At 33.5% G+C, this 21,859-nt stretch overlaps 1 long non-coding RNA gene and 1 pseudogene across 1 annotated transcript; one reads left to right on the top strand and one right to left on the bottom strand.

Annotated features, from left to right (window-relative positions):
* Positions 1-127: 127 nt before the first annotated feature.
* On the top strand, positions 128-957 carry LOC128183254 (uncharacterized). The gene is made up of 3 exons (XR_008243564.1): positions 128-309; positions 471-574; positions 772-957. It is a non-coding gene; the product is annotated as an uncharacterized LOC128183254 (long non-coding RNA).
* An 849-nt stretch (positions 958-1,806) lies between these two features.
* On the bottom strand, positions 1,807-10,033 carry LOC128184471 (uncharacterized; annotated as a pseudogene).
* Positions 10,034-21,859: the final 11,826 nt, after the last annotated feature.

Below are 21,859 nucleotides of genomic sequence, written 5' to 3'. Positions count from 1 at the left end.
GTTTACCAACAACTAAAAGTGGCTATGAATAAACTGGTATATTTTCATTTTGTAGAAAATGTAATGTGTAAGCTGTGTATTTGTTTATATCATAGCAAATTTTGTTCCCTTTGTTACATGTAGTTGACCATGCTTACTGCCCATTGACCAGCATAACAAATGTTTCAAGTGTACAGTGTCAGACTGACATTAATTTGGAGGACCTGTCCATCTATCAGGATGTACACCTTAAAAACCAGGGCAGCTTAAGAAGAAGCTTAATAGTTTCAGATGTCCTGCAAGATGATAACTCTTGTAAAATTTACACAGGTACACTTAATATAACACATTTTACTTTCTATTGAAGTATTTTAACACAGTAGGTGTTTACACATGTATGCTGTATATATTTATCTCACACAACATATAACAATTTAATATTGGATGATTATTAATCACATATTTTATGTCTGTTACTTCTATTTTAACAGGGCTGTCTCTTGGAATTTTCTTTTTGTTGTTTAATTCTCTAAAAGAAAAGGCCCTAAGACTATCATACTGGAGGGGAAAAGAAACAAACTTGGAAAACCATCAGGTAAGGTTATATATAAGTAAATACATGTTACTATCAAGTTTACATTCTAGTCAGAACATCACTTCAATGGTTAACTTGGATTATTCACATTAATCTTCTGAATGTTGCTTGTATTTTAAATGATTTTCATATAAAAGTTAAAGACCTTTTTATATTATAATATTTAACTATATGATTAGAGTACATTAATTCCTTAGGCAAAAAGAAAAGGACCAAAAAGACACTTAAGTATTTTAGAGGAAATGGTAATGACACTGATACGACGTAGAAGAAGCATAGATACAACAACTTTGGGTGCCATGTTTGGTGTAAAGGCAGGAACTGTCAGCAATTTTTTTTTTCTTGGACTACTTTTCTTTACTTCGAACTTAAATTCTTGATCTCTTGGCCATCCAGATATCAAACTGTACAAAACCTTTCTAAATGTTTTAAATATTTTCCTAGCACAAGATGTATAATTGATTGTACTGAATTTTTTGTTAAAAAAAACCAGTATTCCATCTTCACAGAGAATAACATGGTCATCTTATAAGCATCATAATACATTTAAGTCTTTAGTTGCCATAACGCCAAAAGGTTCATTTTGTTTTTTGTCTAATTTATTCACAGGCAGTATTTCTGATAAACGCATTGTTGAAGAATCTGGCTTTTTAGATAATATTGAAAGAGGTGATGATCTTACGGCAGATCGTGGCTTTTTAATAAGAGGAAACCTGGCACTAAAGGGAGCCACATTAAACATACCTCCTTTTGCATTTAATAAACAACTTTCTGGTATGGCTGTTACAAAAACAAGACGCATAGCTAGGGCAAGAATTCATGTTGAAAGAGCAATTGGTCGCCTAAAATGTTTTAATATTTTGCAGGGGGTTATACCACTTAAATTAAAACCAATTTTAGACCAGGTTGTATGTTTATGTGCAGCTTTGTGCAATTTAGATAGTCAGTTGGTGAAATAGATTTTATGTTATGTATTAATATTATTGGTCACATTATTGTTTCCATGTTTAAATCTTTACATAAATTTTATGGTTTAATATAAAGAATAAAATTCTTGTTCTAATGCCATATTGGATAGCTGAAACAAAAGCAAATTCATCCACTTGTTTGTCATGTAACATTGCTTGCATTTGTCACAAAAGTACATGTGCGATGTATGTTACATGTATTAATCCTTGATTTTTCACTTTGTTTATAATTATACAGTGATAAAAAGAAATGATAAAACAATATGATGGTGCCCATGTCTACCATTTTATTCTGAATGCTATATTTTGACACACTTTGGGCAAATTTGAATTACATTTTTTAAATAATATTAAACATGGTAAACAACTGATTTTTTTTTAATTATAACATTGTATGCATAAGAGTGAAAGGATGTGAGTATGCTTAGATAAACTATCAATATGTTCCAAGTTGTGATAAATAGTAGAGCAAAAAATGCATCTCCATTTCATTTCATACATGTTTTTGTAACATCAGCCAACAGATGTTGAAATAAATACTTGTCAAAGAATTCTTTCATTTTCATTACAATATCACTAAAAAAAATTTCATCAAAATCGAGTTGTGAAACATGTATACCTTTTTCAGTGTAAATCACGAGGTCACAACAAGAAATGCCATATATACCCATTTGACCTTGCATCTGATGGTAGTACTCAGATTTCTCAGTAACTAAAGATTTGTTCCCAATAATTACACATCCTTTTTGAATGGCAACTTCTCTAGGATGCATGTGTCTTAAAGAATATGGACACTGGATCTCAATAATTTTCTTCCCGTGACAACGACAAGTGAAAATGCCATCTACACTGCAGCCAATGAAAGGATAATCACTCATGATATACAAACCCCTTTTCTCAACAACTACTCTCTTGTGTACAGACCTATTTGGTCTTGTGTAAAGGTCACAAGCAACCTTTTCTTTTTTTAATCCCCATTCTAAAGCTGGAACATGAATATCTGTGTCATATTTCGACATGATTGATTTAAGTAAAGATTGTGGACAAGAGCCCTTTTCTACTGCTTTACAAATTCTATGAAAATAAGAAGCTGTCAGCATTCCATATCTATAAGCTTTCCATGTTGGATTTTCAGCTTGACCTCTTGTGCAATGTTCTATATCCTTGATGACTTCAGGTGTAAAGTGTCCAAGTTCTTCTCGAAACTGGGCTGCAGTTGGAGTTCTATTACCTGACACTATAATTCAATACAAATGAAATATATATTTACTACATGTAATTTATTACCGATGCATATCTGCAAAATATGAATTATTAAATGTTATGATAATTAATATTAAGTCAAATTTCAGGAAAACAAATTAAAATTCACAATAAATATGATATAAGAATTTTCTTTTACCTGCACTAGATTAGTTTTCCAACTGCTCTTTCAGTGAATATGCCAAACATGGGCTTGGCACATTTTCTGATCCAGCTGCCTGATGGATAGGATCATGCTCTAGAATATCAATTGCCTGTGTACAGTACCCGCAACGTTATTCTTTACAAGATAAACGATAGGATAGGATTCACGCACGATAGGATAGCATTAACGCACGATAGAACAGTATACACGCACGAAAGGATAGGATTAACGCACGAAAGAACAGTATACACGCACGATATGATAGGATTGATACACGATAGGAAAGGATAAACGATGTTCATGATAAAACGTATGATCGTTTTAAACGATATTTACGAACAAACTGATAATGGCCGAATTTGAGAGAGAACACGTATAAATAAAGATTTACGTGGAATTTCTTTTTAGTAACAATTGCCGAGTTGTTAATCATCGCTGCATCATTTATAGAATGTATAAAAATGACCAGTAAATTTTTTTCAACTAAAATTATGAGCTTTAATGATTAATAAATTTTCTGTTTCGGTAAAAAAAAATTCGTTACCGAACACCCTTGTCGATCGCCGCGAATATTTCAGCCCGAGATTTAATCACTCGGAAAATAGCGGGTTTAGTTATATGAATCCAACTCTTGTATAGAGTAAATATAAAATCTATTAAAATCAATTATATAAATCCAACTCTTGCATAAATTAAATATAAAATCTATCATAAGTACATTTCTTCCTGTATAAGAATATGATGCATTAAAAACGAATTGTTACAGACAAGTTAAATAAATATTTACGCAGATGCACATTCCGCTTACGATTTGTTAACATTGTTTTCATTACCACACACCCTAGCTGATTGCCGAGAATATTTCAGCCTGATTATCAAATATCACACGGAAAATAACGGGCTCAAAATACAACTCGGGTTTTAATTAAATATAAATTATATCATAAATAGTTTTGTTTCTGTAAAATATGATGCAACAAAATTATATTGCATAAAAGTTAGTGTTTACGCAGGTATACACTCTGCATACGATTTAATATATTCGATATACAGGTAAATATGTTACCTTGTTCCTAAGAACTTCGTTTTTCATTTTCAATGTTAACAGATATGATTTGCATATAATATTGGTTAATTTTGATCTTAAAAATTAAAAAATTAGTATCTTGACGGAATGTTGGATAGGATTTAACAATTCTTGTTCGATAAATATTCGTATACGGCGCACAAAACGAGTTGCAACTTAGCATTAAATTTACTTGCTTATGAAAAGGCACGAAACGCGCAGCTAGGTTAAGGCCTCCCATAGATTTCACCTCATGAATATCACGTGACATTTCATGACGTTAGCTCCGCCCATTATTCATGTTTTCATCTTTTTCCTACTTTCTATTTAGTAAAGCGGTCGCTGTTAAAATTTATCGATTGACTGCTTTAAATAATCATTTAGAATTTTATTTTAAAGAATATTGTATCGAAAATATCTGACGTAAGGTGTTTATTTCTTAAAATTACATTGTCGTTTGCTTATCATCCGCGTCAACACAGCGCTTTTACTCGCCTTGTTTTGGTTGCGAACAGCTGACAGCAGAGGTGTCAACATTGTCATAAGATGCATGGCCTACAAGACGCCAAGAGTGGAAAATGCAGCTCAACCATCGTTTGAGAGATAATAAAGGTATGTTTTAATACAGGATATGTAGTGTTGACCTTTTCTTTTCAAATCATTTGTTCTTTTCAGTCCATGCAGGGTAATGTTACATGTACGTTACACACGTGTTGTTTTGCACATCATCGCTGTTTTGAATTATTATTTCTTATTAGGCTATTCTTTTGTGTATTGAACTACACACCAGACACTGTAAACATTGCACTTGAAATAGGTGGGGTTCCCCAGGGTACACAATTGTAGAATTCATTAGGGCCTATATACAAAGTGCATATGCAATTGCATGTTTGCATGGTGATTATACACGTTTTGCACTTCAGTAAATTTTTGGATCTTAGATGATATAATTCATTTTGCTGGTATAGTTTACAGTAGATATCTATAACACTGTTTTGAATTCTTATTTGTTATTATGCTATATATACATACTGTATGTTCATGTGTATATTAGTTCGGGTTTGTATTGAACTATTGTATATATATACACACCATAATATATGTAGCATACACTGTATAAACATGTGGGGTCCAATGGTACACAAGTGTAGATTGATGTAATCATCAAGTGCATGTATGCATCATGATTTCTTTACTTTATTTTAATAATTTTGAATCATATTGCCATCCACAGCTTCATTTATGAATTCAGAAAGATTTGTACTACATATTCAATTTGTATGTGCTGCATTAAAATTATATGATTAAGATATTTGATGTGTTAAATATGTGCAGTTATGCTTCATAATAATATGATAATAAACCCCAACCAGTAAAATCTAACATATGTGGTGGTCAGACCTTGGCCACTTGAGATCAGGTTGCATAGTGGCTAGATAATATTCGAGGGGCACAAGCTTTAAACTGACCTGGTTTGTTATTATTATTCACTACCTTATCCACATGTACATGCATACAATACATATATATTTCCTCAATAGCAGACTTTTAAAAAAAAAATAACCATATGCTATTCTAGAATTCATTTATGTTTTTTCTTAAAAGAAGATTTTAATTTTAAAATTGAAAAGAACTTAATATATATATTACCCTAAGGTCAGAATTTTAGGGTATTTATATTCCCTGATATTCATAATACAGTCTTTTCTGGATTTTTTTTACAGAATCATTGTTATTTGTTTTGAGTTATGGTTTATCTTTATGTAAATACATATTGATTCACTTCTCAGTAAAGTGTTCATGCATAGCACATGTACATGTACATTGTATACAAACAATTTTGAGATAACAAATACATGTGTATGTTGGAAAAATTGTTACTGTGTTCAGATACATCAGCTTATGTGTGACATTATGGACAATTCATTGATAGAAAAAAAAAATGAAGCTAATGGAACTATAATGTCAAAGATTATTTCGAGAAGAGATATAAAGTATATCAAAAGAAATTAAATATTTACTACATGTATCACACTTTGAGTAAAGCAGACTCTCTCTCTTTCTCTCTCTCAATTTGATATGTGTTAATAGTTTAGACCTAAGCTATTTGGTTTGGTTTTTGTACTGCCATCTTGTCATATCCACAGATCCAGAATTTTTTTTCCAAGGGGGGGGGGGGGATAAGAGGTCCTAAGGGTAATTGTTTTTTTTCATGTGGTCTGAGGCATATTTGCGATAATTTTACAATGTAAAATCTTCCTCCCTTCTAGATCCGCGCATGTTTTCATACATATGACACTGCATGGTCAGTGTAATTTTTTGGTAACAAATATTCATGTATTTGCTATGCATATGTTCCCACAGCTAATTGATTTTTTAAAATTTTTATTTCAGCCCAACATGGACTTCTGCTACCACCCGGCGACATGGGTTTTGCGGGTCGATTCTTGTGGTTTCAACTCTTGAGGTTACCCTGTCTTCCCTACCCACATATTCCCTGTGTTCTACAGACTATTTAATAAACAAAATAATCTGATAATGAATAAACATGATGGATAAAAAGGTGTTCATCATCATGCGTTGGTGTATTTTGAATGTGTGAAGACATTATTAATAACAAAATTGAAGCTGTTTAAAAAAATTACAATTGTGAGTTTTGAAATTTTGCTTTTCAATAAAAGTATATATTGATGCCTTTACTTTGTATAATTCATTTGATATCATATGCACTATTTTTTATGACAATTTTATACAATTATATATTTATGAAAATCTTGACAAATATGAGGTTCAGTGTGTCTTTAAAAAAATTCTGTATCTTAATATGATGAAAAAAAATATTCTGACTTTATGGTAGAGATACTCTTATAGTTATCAGCAAGATTAACTTATATCGTGGCAGAGACAACATGCGCGGATCCAAAAAAAATTCCAGGGGGGGGGGGGGGTGTCTGATGGATGAGATTGTGATTGCCGCCGGGGGGGGGGGGGGATGATTTTACTAGATGTATGTAAATTTAATAAATTTTCATTTTCCAGGGGGGTTGGGACCTCTCTTACCCCTCCTCTAGATCCGCGCATGGACACGCTTGATAACAATATCAAATTGCATATTTAATAAACAGGGGTAGATTGAAGCAGGCACGTAGCATAAGATGGGGGGAGGGGGATGATCCTTGCCGATTTTTTTTTTTTTAATTTACATATAAGAAATTAATATGCATGGAGTTGCCCCCCCCCCCCCCAACTGTTTTGAGAGTGTGTAAAGGAATATTTATTTTTTTTCTTTGCTTGTCAAGGTTTTTTGGATGAGTCTGCCCCCCCCCCCCCCCCCTTCAAAAACGATCCTACGTACGCGTGGATCTGGCTTCTTATTTTTTTTTTTCTTTAGCCTGTTATATATACACTTTAATTAGTCTAAAATTATAAGGAAGACATTTATAGAAAACCAAAACCCACCCCAGACCTTAGATCCGCGCATGGGGTTATCTGATTCTGTTTTGGTGCATTGACGAATCTATCACTCTATTCTGTTTAAACTGAACAAAAAATAACAAATTGGTAATATTCCTGTGTATTTTACGAATTGAAAGGTTTAAAAGGTTAATGAAATGTGCAGGTAAGGAATAACCAACGATTAACAATGTAAATCTTTTAAAAAATTTTCCGCGCTTCACAACGCCAGATTATCTGCCCTTGATCCTGATCATCAGTGCGTTTGAAAATCGGCTAATTTGCATAAAATCATATACATCTGTCTAAAATTGCAAAAGTTCAACGATATCCTGTCAATTTTAAGGATTGTGTTTAACTTTTTTATTTTCATCAAATACCAATGATTGTTAAAAGTGCTGGGAGTAAGTTGCTGCTTGAAAGGAAACATTTTTTTGACACGTGAATTAACTCAGTTATCGAATTTTTTTATTAAACTTGAACGATTAATGCTAAAGTTAAGCATGTTGCTGGTACTGCTATAGTTGCTCCCAGCACTTTTTAGATTAAGCAATTAATTTTCTTTTAAGTGATATAAACAACAATTTAATATTTTATTCGTATATTGTCGAACTTTTGCAATAAATGAAGTCATATGTAGCTGCTCTATTTTTAGCGTATCACGTGATAAACAGCTGATGCGGTGGCTGTGTTTCGGTGAAAAATGTAGGGGAGATCGGTAGTAACATAATGATGTAAAAACTGTATCATTGCATTATTTGGATGAGTTTGTATACTTTGTCTGGAATAAAGTCCGTTTTAGTGTATTTATTTCATACGGTAATCCATGGGCGTCCTTAACCGAGCTGCGCGATTAACACGATAGGATAAACGGAAGAATTGTTGAAATTAAACAATAAACCTGATAGGATTAACGCACGATAGGATAGGATTAACGCACGATAGAACAGTATACTCGCACGATAGGATAGGATTAACGCACGATAGGACAGTATACACGCACGATACGATATGATTGATACACGATACGATAGGATAGGATTGTAAAAAATAACGTTGCGGGTACTGTATCTGGTTGCAACTTAAAATCAAATAATAATCTTAGATATAATTAGTCTTGATTGCAATGCATATGTATGTATTACCGTACAATATATACAGGTAGTTTACTCTAAAAACATGCAGGTACCTGCAGTAACTTCTTAGTAAACATAGCTACATCCATCGTGTTACGGTCATCAACCGATCTTGGATCATACTGGTCCAAAATGTTTTCTTTCTCTTCATTCAAAACAGAATATCTATTTACATGAAAGAAAATCATGTCAATAAATATTGATGTACGTGCATACAATACATTACTAGTTACACTGATGGAACTTGAAACTATTTAGAATAAATCAGTAAAATTTAAAGTTATACATCAATTAGTACTCATAAATGATTTTAAGTCCATGAATTTACCTGTTTGAGCACCTTCATTAAAATCATCAACCAGACAGGCAACAATAAACACTCCTGAACTATGCAAAAAACAGCAACTATGAAGAAACAAGAAGAATACAAAAATAACAGAAAATTAAAACAAAAAAAAACAACAAAAGATAAAAAATTAATGGAAAACTTGTGACTATTACTTTGCTTTCACAATCTTCAAAATTTTAATAGGCACAGGACAGTCATGACTTCTTGGCCTTTTCATCCACTTGTTCTCTCCATCTGTAACCGACTTTATCTCATAGGCCTCCAATTCATAGAGGGCAGCAGAAACATGTCTACATGCACCATCCATTCTAAAATAATATAATTTATGCATTTCACAAAATGTCACTGAATATCAACTGTTCATTACATGCAATCAGCTGATTGGTTTGATCAAGCACATGTACATAAATACTAGTACATGTATATAGTTTAAATACTTTATGGATTGTACTAACCCGCCTATACAGGTACAGTAGGCTGACGTGACTTCTCCAGTTGATTTCTTGATAGCGAACCACAGTTGATAAAATTTTGTACAGCAATATGTTTTGTCTTTCTGTGTTGGTTTAACTTTTGCACGAAACAAACAAACTTCAGCGTCTCCACATTTATTGAAAGTCAGACTTTCGACATGTCCATCTATGAACAGCCTGTAGTCTTCGCATGATTTATAAGCCCGCAACTTCTTTTTATCATAATCTGATGTTTTGTGCAAAAGATACTTGAATATGTCAAATAAAGTGAAATTGGTTGGTACTTCTGAGAAGTCATTTGTGAAGTTTTTGTCTACAAACGGGTCCGAAATTGGTAGACTTGACAGTTTTTGCTTCAAATCAACGGCAGTAGACTGACGAGCAAAATCTGGATCTACCGGCAAATCCAATGATTTAACGGCTTCACAGAGTTGTAAAAGGTCTTTTTTCCGTAAATTCGTTGTCGTTATGCCACGCTTTGCCAAAAATTCCTGTAAATCATTTACCTTCATCGAATCGAAAGTGCCGCTATCCATAACATAAACAACTCAGGAATGTCTGGTGTCACGTGATCTTGGATATTATAAGTGAAAAAACCGGAACCGATTAAGGGTATTGGAAAACGGACTATTGTATACCATTTAAAATTCGTATAAATTAAACAATATTTGGCTAAAACTTGTAATATGTTTTATAAAAAACAATGTAAAATCTTTTATATTTTTTCCCCACGAAAAAGGTTTGGGAAAAAATTCTTGTCTTTTAATTACATATATGATGTCACACAATATCATCCTACTTATTTTGAAAAAAAAAATGATCTTTCTTCCAAATGAGTCTGACAAGAAAACGTGTATCTTCCGATGTAAAACTTTTTTATTAAAGGTAATATACAGGCCCCACCGTCGCCAACTTTCCTGAAATCAATACTCAGTCTTACACTTCAAATTCACACACTTTACTATTAAGGATTTGAGTTGAGGATCTACTTGAGCAATATAAAAATTCATGTGACGGCGGAGCCAGTTATAGTTATAAAATTAGGCAAAAAGCAAACCATTGGGAAAAACAACTCAACATGCAGCAATGTAAACGTGTCCTGGAGCTAAAATACGGCTAAAAAAACGGTGAAAACTGCCTCTATGAAACAAAAAAAATTTACATGATTAATCTTAATAAGAGTCTGAAAATCTCTAGCTCCAGGTATGTAACTCCCAGGTTGATAAAAACAAAAACAAAAAACAAACGGACGACCTGGGAACCAGATCGTTCATCCGATTTTCTTGAATATTGCATTTTCTTCCTTACGCGTACGCAGGTTGACCGAATACTCACCGAGACTAATTGGTTAGTGTTTTAACTTTTAACTAAATTAAGAAGTCATACAGGCATTCCAAAAATTTTCGATGAATAATTTAATTTTGGTTGTAACGCCTCATTTGATTGACGGATAGAGATGGAGGGACATTTATTATATTGTATAACATACCTTGGTATAGGGACACACCCACTTGACAACATATCCGGAACTATTTTTTTTTCAACATGTAAACCTTGCATGTACACTTGCATACATGTGTATAAAATAATAGATAAATAGAATATGACCAAGTTTATATCTTTTCATTTGCATACTATAACGTTAAATTTATATATATATATATATATATATATATATATATATATATATATATATATATATATATATATATATATATATATATATATATATATATATATATATATATAAAGCACTAAAAATGGCTAACGACACGAACAATAGAAATTGTCAAATTTTCGGGACAACCCGTCCCTTCTTCAGGACCAAAAAATAAATTACATAAGTAAAAAACAAAGAAAGCAAAATCTAAAGCTACTACTAAACTACTTAAGAAACTATGAAAAGAACAGCTACATTATACACATCATTTGATCACATTCTTAAAGGTGTTGATACTGTCGCCGATCGCTATAAAGTAATCAATCGACTGCCAACTTCACGCCTGATTAAGTTAATTAGCTAATTAAAATTGACGTCCGAGTTAATAAATGAAAATTTGAACCCCCGTTGTTAACTCGTACGGCACTTATGATATAGACTCGAATTTTTTATTAAAAAGAGATAAAATTAAATGAAAATAAATAAATAATTAAAATAAAGAAAAAAATGATTTACAAATAAAAGGTAGTAAAGAAACTAATAAATGAAAGAGGCGCAGTTGACAGATTAGATAAAATTACTATGTGGGTTTCAGGTGATATATGGCTATGAGACGTTCATTTTAGTGAAGTCCATTTGTTTGTTCATGCCATCAGGTCTGAATGATTTGAGTCTGTGCATCCAGAACTTTTCCTTGCTTTTCCTCTCCGCGTCTGTCCAATTAGGATTATGGTCAATAACCAATACTGTCATGTCTTCCCATTTGTGGCAACTTGTATTAAAATGTTCTCCGACGGGCTCCTTGACTTTTTTGGTCTTTATGGTAGAGCGGTGGTTGTTGATCCTTCTGCGGAGGTCACCTGTTTCACCGACGTATTGCTTAGAGCAGACTTTGCAACTGATGAGATAGATGCAGTTGTCTGTGCGGCAAGAAGTGTCGCCAAATATCTTGTACGTGCGACCCGTGGTGGGGCTTTTAAAACTGTCCGCGTTGGTGCTGTGTTTGCACAAAAGGCACCTGACATCGGAACATGTTTTAAAACCGCCATATGGCAACGGGTTGTCTAATCTTGCCCTCACTACCATATCCTTTAAGTTCCTCGGGCGTTTAAACGCAGCCATTGGTGGATCCTTGAAAAGATCAGCCATTCTTTCGTTAGTGTAAAGAATGGGCAGATAATTTCTAAGGATGCTGTTGTTCTTCAAAGATTTCATTAGAAGAACAGATTCGTCTGATTCGGGATGTTAATCCTTTAGGAATTCCTCTAAAAGTATGGGGAGGATGGCAACTCGAAGGCTTGAGGTAGAGGTGAGAATCAGTGGGTTTGGTATGGAGACTGAATTTTATTTCACCATCTTCCAAGGTGGATGTAGTATCCAAAAATACATTTTTGGAACTAGATATGTCCACTGTGAATTTAATCGAATTGTGGAAGGAGTTGGCAAAGGTGATGAAGTCATTTAGGCAGTCTCGGTTTTTTGACCCATTTCATCTCAATATCATCAATGAACCGCAACCAGCTCAAAGGTTTGAAAGGAGCTCTGAGAAACAGGCTGCGTTCCAATCTTCCCATAAATATATTGGCGTAAGAGGGAGCCATTTTGGTGCCCATAGCTGTACCACTTATTTGTATGTAATGTTTGCCATTGAACATGAAATTGTTCAGCTTGAGAACGTGTTCAAGGAGCTTGAGTAGAGATTCGGTTGACGGCTGCTGAATCGCTCTACTGTCCCATACCTCCCTGCAGGCCTCAATACCTTCATCGTGAGGAATATTCGTGTACAAGGACGTGACGTCCATTGTAACGAGAAGAGTATGGTCTGGCAGGCCAGAGGATGGTGTTTTATTCAGGTAATGTGTAGTGTCCTTGAGGTATGATGGCAAATCTTCTACATGTGGACGGAGATGTAAATCTATAAATTCAGATATTTTCTCCGTGGGGTGTCCGATGGCACTAACTATAGGGCGCCCAGGCATTCCTTCCTTGTGGATTTTTGGAAGCAGATAAAATTGACCCGGTCTACAGTTGGTTGGGCGAAGCGTTTATAAACATTAACACCAATCTCATCATTTTCATACATTTTGTCCAGGGTGTCAGTGATGAGAGCTGAAAACTCTTCAGTGGGATCAGAGTCCAGTTTCTTGTAGAAACGATCGTCTGTTAGTTGTCTGTTGGCTTCAGCTAAATACGCTTGTTTGTCTAGGACAACCACTGTGGATCCTTTGTCTGCTTTCTTTATGACTATGTCGTCCCTGTTTTTCAATCTTTGTAGAGCAAATCTTTCTTCTTTCGTCAGGTTGTCAGGGACGATTTTAACTTTCGGTAATACATGTACTACACAAATGTATTTTGATTGCCCCAGAATGACTCATTAAATATGTGGGTTGCCACCACATATTGAATGAATTAATCAAATCCAAAGCGATTTCATCACAGTACGTTAAACTATTTAATTGTATAAAGAAGGGGAATTTTAGTTTTTTCCCTTTTGACCTTTGGGTTGACCCTGCAAAGGGGAACAACTTTTGAAAAGTGTGGATTGGACTTTTGTGCTTTAAAGATATTGTAGATTTCTCAAAGTAACGTGAACAAATAAAGCTTTAGTATGATAAAATACTTATCAAGTTTTTACTAACTATTTGGGCATACATGTAGTATGTTAATTGTCCCTCTCGACAGCATTTTCCCTCAATTTCTTCACGGGGAAAAATTTGCATCATCACACTTGCTTGTGGACTATCACACTTGCTTTTGTCCTCATAGTCAGTTATACATTTAGGTGTACAGAAAACGGAACGGTTTGCAAGAATCTGTTTGATAAAACTGGTATTGCTTTTGGAATGCACGTCATCATGAAACAGAAGAGTCAATCAATATTTTATCTTCGACTGTAGTGGATTATTTCCATTTGTTCACAACGAAAGTGAATAAAAATTTGAGAAAAAAAATATCATACAATATTTAGTCGCGACATGTTCATTAATCAACGTTTTAAAGTACATTTATCTAATCGTATTTAGCTATATATTTATTCAAATCATTTGAATGAATTTGGGAAAGTCACATGTATATTTTGTCGCTTCTCAGTACACTTTAACACGCATAATTTACTTGCAACATTAAACTTTTCTAGTAAACTTACAAGAAATATAGATTAATTATTCAAAATAAGTTTTTAAAAACACCAAATAAACAAAATCCAAGTTAAACGCGTGTTTTTCTGACTAAACAGCTGTGTATATAAATTTCATTTTATTCTTTGCATGTACTATGGACTAAACAATAGATCTACGGTCCGTAAATCCCGGCAATATTTCCGGAAAGCTATAGTTCTGTAGCTCAGCAGAATACCACAGTCATCTATGAAGCACATTTTTTACCTTCATGTTTCATTATTTATCGCAAATATAGCATGGATGTATACGCTACAGCCGATGTAGCATTTCGTTGAGTGATGACACTTATTTCGATTGCGAGTCGCAACAAACTGGCGCATTTATATAGGCCCGCCTATTTGTAAATGGAAATAAATGTCGAAGAAAGCTCATAAAAGAGTTGTATACGCGAGTTAAAAATTATTTGAGAACAAAAGCGGTGATATTTACGTACATGTGTAAATAATGTTATCTGTTTGCGAAAAAATCCCCCAAAACCAAAGAAAAGGTTCTCTAATAGCAGGGACGGGTGCATATGGATTAAAGTCACAGATTGTACTTCGCTCATCAAATTGCGTTATTTCAGTTTAGTGTGAAAAATTTGTCAGAAACTGTTAAGTGAAAAAAATTATTATATCTTACATTACAGTTCACAATGTACTATAAATGTATATGGAATAGTGCATGCGTTGAACCGATTGTTTTTTCTCACAAAAAAGCTAGCGTTTGCTGCAAATTAGAGATACACGAGCTATTGCGCCGTGAAATCCATAAGACGTTTTACAGCATGTCTTTAATCCCTTATTTGCTTACAAAAAATCTGAACTGAAAATCTTTTAAACATCGTAAACTGTTGTTTGTTTATACATGTACATGTAAAATGGCGACTTGATTTGCACGTGAATTATACAATCCGAGGTCGATCGATTAGCGTGTTTGAGAGAAAGTCAGCAGCAAGTAAATCGTCAACATCAGTAGTAAATATTGTCTGATGAATATTGAGGTGCCTGTAATAATATTGATGTTCCTACAGACTGAGTGGGTTACAAAATTAGGTAAATCACAGGATAGTCCAAAATTAAACACATTTGTATCGTAAATTTCAAGTTGTAGAAGAAAGTGTGCCATTGATCGGTTGAAATTCAATAAAATGTAATTTATCTAATATTCATTATCAGTATCTGTTGTGAATTCTTTAGAATAAGCTACATAAAAATAAATATTCTTCCTCAACTGAAATTAATATGCGTTGAAAATGAATTTATCGATGAAGCATACTTGCTGAAATATAATGGCAAACCTTTTTAAATTGTGTGTGTTTCTGACAATTGTTTACATCATAAAAAAAACAAGAAGCGATTATTTTGAGATCTCTTAGCCAATTATCGCAGTGATATAGTTTATGCAGTCCGGATACAGAGTTTAAGGTCACAACTAGCAGTTGGTGCATAAATTATCGATACCGCGTAAGCAGACAGGGTAACGGCTCATTTAAAATAAAACACAATTACTTAAATTATTTACATATATGTACAAAATGATTAGCAGCTATAATGCTTAAAATATCTGATAAGATTAAAATTAATTATCATACTGAAATCGACACATAGGTAAAACATTGCGTGTAACACTGCATACCTAACAGAGTTATCGGTCGTTATCCGCTAGGGTCCCCGTGAGAAATACTCTTCCGGTCAGGACCGTAGCAATAGACCGTGGCTATTTATAGCCACCGTCTAACAAAAGCATGGAAATGATACGGAGAGTTAGTTTGGTTTTAAGTATTAAATCATAAGGAATGAATTTAATTTTGACGTATGTTATACGATATAACATAACTTGGGTCAGTTTACGTTTTTTTATAAACCGCTTCGCGGTTGATAAAGCGTAAACTGCCCTTAGTTATGTTATATCGTATAACATACGTCAAAATTAAATTCATTCCTTAATTAAATGTCTTAAGTTGTTCAGGTGAGCGATGTGGCCCATGGCCTCTTGTTGGTATTTAATTCTATATGCTGATGAAATGACAAAAAAACTTTCGAGAAATGGTAATCTTCGAGACGTAGTCGCACGCCATTACTTGTGGAATGACAGACGGTGGCTGTAATGTTTTTTTTTTAAAAAATGGATTCTGTGGTCAGTACAAATTTATAAATTTATAAAACCGAGTTTTAAAAAATAAATATTATGTTTGTATGATAATCACATTCAAATTTTCAATAATTCTAAATTAACCCCTCCCCCCTTTAAAGAGGGCGTGGCTCCTCATTTGAACAAACTTGAATTTCCTTTTATATTGCTTGTGCGTAAGCTACGAACTGCAGTATATTTGCATGTGACCGAGCAATGTATATTATTTTCAATACTCTCCTGAATATTATTTGCATCTACACTAGTGTCAGATGTTGTAGGGCATTCATTTTCAAGTGGTTAAATGTTGCTACGATTAATGGTTCAAAAGTTGAAAGTGTTTTAACAAAACTAAGAAAATTTAATTGCTTAAAATAGGCATCCAATCATTTTGGTGCCAAGAAAACGTTAAAGTCAACTTAAGCCATTAATAAGAGTTCAAACGGTCCAATTTTTTTTATAATAGGGACAATGCCTCTTCAACTTTATCAAAAAGTTTTTCTATACCACCCAAAGACAAGAGATACCAACTAAAAAAACCCCAAAAAACAACAAATTATTACCTTGTATTTTCTTACATTGTGCCCTTTAAGTAATTTTAATTGATCAAGGTAGACGCCTTAATCACAAGTGGTCCGACGTCTTAACACTATATAGTTAACAATTTGTAAGTGATTTTCAAAACTATGAATCTTTCAAGGGCAATAAATGCTACAAGGGGGCTTTAGGCCATTTTGACATGATATATTGAAGAACCCTCTAAGTGAGACTTAGATAATGGTAAAAATTCTAAGTCTCTATATCTCTTATAATTTCAAACTTGTAGAAATGACAATTATTTCCTACTCAACAAGCAATAACTTTTTAAGTTCTAAACGTTCATTTGGTGCCCAGACTCTTGATGAAAAGTTAAAGAAAAAGGATTTTTTTATCTAGTATATAATTTAATTCTGGTTGTAACACGTTTTCTGATTGGTTGAAAAATTTATTGTATATCGTATAAAGAATGTTGCCTACGTCATAGTAAGACTAACGTCAAAAAGTATCAATCCGCCTCACGTTACGTTTGAATTTTGTACAATTTGATGTCATTTTATAGATCAAATGACTGTTATTATTATAAATTGATAGCAAAAAAAAATTAAATTATAAGGAATGAATTCAATATTTATTAGTTTTATACGATATAAAATGGTTTGGAACAGTTTACGCTTTATTATAAACCGCTTCGCGGTTTATAAAGCGTAAACTGCCCCAAACCATATAAAACTAATAAATATTGAGTTCATTCCTTAAATAATAATATGATTCTTATAATACATTTCGTCGCAAAAATTAAGAGGAAAAATAAGAATAACTAGAGCAGAGCTCGTGGCAAAGCCCCGAGTAGGTCTTCCGTTGTTGCTGCGAGTTCAAAATATATGTTATATGGTGTCAAACGATTATAATGACTATACTTTCAGTTCTGCTTTTGTTATAAAAACGTGTTGTGATTGAAAGCCTGTATATAAAACGTGTTTTGAAACAAAGAAAGGAAGAAAATATTTTAGGAAAACTATTTGTCGAGCAGAGTTTATGTAATCGTTTCAAACATTCTTTAAAAAGTGAGATGTTTAATGGCGAGTTAAATTTTCAAGGGTAGCAAGCATTGTTATAAACAGTATGTACTCATGATACATGTCAGGAATTGTATTTCTTTTTTTAAACTGAACCCGCCTACAAAACACGTAAACCTTTCTCAAAGATAACTTTTATATTAAAATATCTCTAAATTTTTGAAGACTATGTGCAAGTTTAGAATTGCGTGCTGACAAAATTTACAGACCCTAAAACGTATTGTTATACTTTCATGTTAAATACTGAAATCTGATTGGTTAAGACGCAGTTAATAATATTTACTATTACCCTCAGCGTTAGCAACGCACTTGGCAACGGGTAACATTAAAAAATGTTACATGCGCGAAAATTATGCGCGTACGGTTCGATGTAGAATTCACGTTATTCCTATATAAAAGCAGTAAAATTTTTCTTAAAATTTTTAAAAAAGACAGTCAGTATAACAAAATAAATAGTGCCTGTTTGGGAGGATAACAGTTAAAATTGACACCCCTCGAAAACCATTGTCAACTTCCGCTTCGCGTCGGTTGACAATGGTTTTCTCGGGGTGTCAATTTCAACTGTTACCCTCCCAAACAGGCACTATTTATATACTACTACACCAAAAAAGCGTGCGGCCTACGTGCGAGAAACGTTTCGTGTAAACCTTTTAGAGTTTCATGTAAACCGTTTAGCGTTTCGGGCAAAGCGTGTAAATCGTTTCGAGCAAAGCGTGCGAGAACCGTGTGAAACGTTCATCAGATTTCATTCGGAACTCTCTGACAAGTTAATTGTTTCAAAATGGCGCCCGTGTTTTACATTACTTTAACAAAATTGAGCGAATTTTTAACAAACAAAAGAAAGGTATATATATATTAAAAAACGACTAGTAACAGATAATTACATGTATATTTAACGTTTTCATGCGATGTTTCAGTACTGAAACAATATTAAAATTTGCTATACATAAAAAATATTAAAAACAGTTAGTGAAACATGATTTCTATTGGAACAAACCTAAATCAACTTTAACTTGCACGATCATATTTTGATAAGCATGTATTTTTATTATTTATTTACATCGATAACTCTTACTGAGACCATTCGGCTGTGTACAAGCAGCACACATAACCTCGGACATCGGGTGAGACCTGCACCTGGCTAAACCTGTCAATCAAACTCTGTGTATTTGTTTTCATTGGATGGTCAGGCGTCTCTCTTTTGTCAAAAGCCAATGGAAAATTAATGACTTCAAGGTAATCGGAATACATATTTGATGAAGCACACAATTTAAATGATAGAAAATTTATTAATTATTTGAACAAAATTAAATGTAAACATAGAAAGGTAATAAAAAAATTAATTATTATGGGAATCTATACGCATGGTACTCAATTCAAATAGATTATATTATGATTTTATTATTTTATGTAGTAAAATCACCCTTCCAACTGTTACTCAATAACATAACAATTGATGACCTGGGGCTATAAATGTTCTGAGCTGTGTGCGCTGAAGCGACACAAGATTCTCAGTCGCATGCGGCAATTGAATTAACACAGACTGGCCGAATAAACAAAGGGGTGGGAAAGTGAAACAAAATGTTACACATAAGAAACCACCAAAAATGATTTTCGACAGATCTTGCTTTCTTTTCTCCAATTAAAAAAAAAATCCAGCGCGAGCACCAGTCAGCGGGGCGGGAGGAGGGGGGGGGGGGGGGGGCAGCAATGAGTTCGCTTCCACAATGAAACTACAGTAGTGATTAATATGTGACCGATAGAATCTAATCTAAAGTTGTTTAAACTCATGTGAATATTTTTTAAAATAATCATCGAATGCCTCAATTCAGGGCATTCCTTTATCGTGCTAGCACCTACCGCAAACATGTAACATGGAACTTTGATTATAATTTGATTTGATTTTTAAACTACCTTATACGCTATCGTATAAATCAATGCTTAATCAACTGTACAAGTAAAATAAATTTATCTTTTCATCTTAAACCAATATAATAGTTGAAAACATAATAAAATATAGTTGTGTCCGTGCAAAATATGAAACATAAACGCGTCATAATGTACATGTAGAAGAACACGAACCTACCGCGGATCACTTATCCACTCGCGCCGGATCTCCTCAGCCATGTGCGAGGGATTATCATCATTTAAATGTTTAATATTTGAGGGGGGGGGGGGGGGGGTGTTGATTTAAAACATTAATTGTACAGTTTTTAAGTAGTTTACATAAACAAACCAACCATTAGTTTATGTCTAACGATTTTTCCGATTTGGAGTAATATCGTTCATTAATATTCATTTACACTCAAATATTTAATTAAATATATACAAGTAGGACAAACTTTTATAACATAAAATTAAAACAGTTCTTGTATATACGGCTATATTAACTCAAACACGTTCATATGCATGTAAGTGTAGGTCGCGGTGTGCGAATCTTGTGTATTAAATAACCGCTTACCGCTATGTAATGCAGCCGTCGCTGATCTCCTCGGCCGTGGGCAAAGAATATATTTCGTAAAGGTACAACGCACAGAAACGCACAGCTCACAACCAAGGAAGATTTGAAAAGTTTGCAATATAATGACCTTACTCAAATAGAAGTTATATATTTTAAACTTAAACCCCACAATTGATCTTTGTCTATTATTGCTTTAGAGAATGACATTGCTTTTATTAATTAAATGAACTATTTCTTACTTGACATCCAATCGTTTAATCAACAAAAGATTTTGTGTAATCAAAACTAAATAATTCTTGAGTTCGCGGCTAAATAAACTCATATAGACGCAACTCTCGTGTATTAGATAACCGCTGACCGCTAGGTAGTCCAGCCGCGAGCATGGTGACCGATTTTCTCGGCCGCGGGCGAGGGAGAGCTTACGTAATGGTACACACAGCTCTGATTCAAGGTAGATTTTAAATGCATGGAGTTAATAAATAAAATGTAATGCATAGAGTTTTTAATTCCATATTTTGTGGTTAAAAAGAAAAGAAAAAGAATGTTTTGTTTTCCAATTGCCGTTTTTAATGATTGTGCACTATAAGAACTTAACAACAATGACTTAAACTCCTAAAAAAAAGCATGTACTCCAACAAAAAAAAAATTCTTATAAATTAATGCCCCCTGTATAAACCAGCATACTTTCTGCGGCAACTTTATGCCAGTTGTACGCACAAAGACTTTCGTTAACTTGTCAAATGAAAACAGGTACATGTCAACATGTAAAGCTTTTTACACTCATACTACACAAATCACTTACAAAAAAATATTGTTACGACCTTTATGAGATCCCAACAAACAACTTTTCCAGCGACATCCATATCAAAATCCAAACCGTTTTTGAGTTATTAAGCAAACACTTTTAGAGGCTATTGGCCCTTAATTTAAGGGGCCAGCCCTTTTTTATTGGTGTCAAATGAAAGCCCTTGATATTCTGCACAACTTTTATTCTACATGTCTTAACAAAATATTTTTCGTTAAAAAGATATAAAGGAAAATATGTCTAAATTTTTGCACTTTTTGGAATCCTGTTTTTTGACCCCCTACCTTTTCCTAAATAAGGAACGTAATCCAAGAACAAAAACCGATGTATACAACTTCAATGTCTTTGTTATTCAAATTCGTTGGATTCCCATTCCCTGCTATCATAGTCTCGGAGCCTTTGTCTGGAAACCAAAGGCCCTAAAAAATTTTAAAAGGGGAATAACTCGTTAACGGAAATGGAATTCTAACTTTTATGAATTGATGAAGATAGTGTTTTGTAAAGTTCATTAGCCCTGAAAATTTGAGCAAAATCCGTTCAGAAATGAGCAAGATATGAAGCCTCAAAGTTCCCGTCTAGGAAGAAAAAAAAGAAAAAGA

The sequence above is a fragment of the Crassostrea angulata genome, chromosome 5 (assembly GCF_025612915.1).
Source record: "Crassostrea angulata isolate pt1a10 chromosome 5, ASM2561291v2, whole genome shotgun sequence".
Taxonomy (NCBI): domain Eukaryota; kingdom Metazoa; phylum Mollusca; class Bivalvia; order Ostreida; family Ostreidae; genus Magallana; species Magallana angulata.
This window is presented reverse-complemented; position numbering and strand designations above follow the sequence as displayed.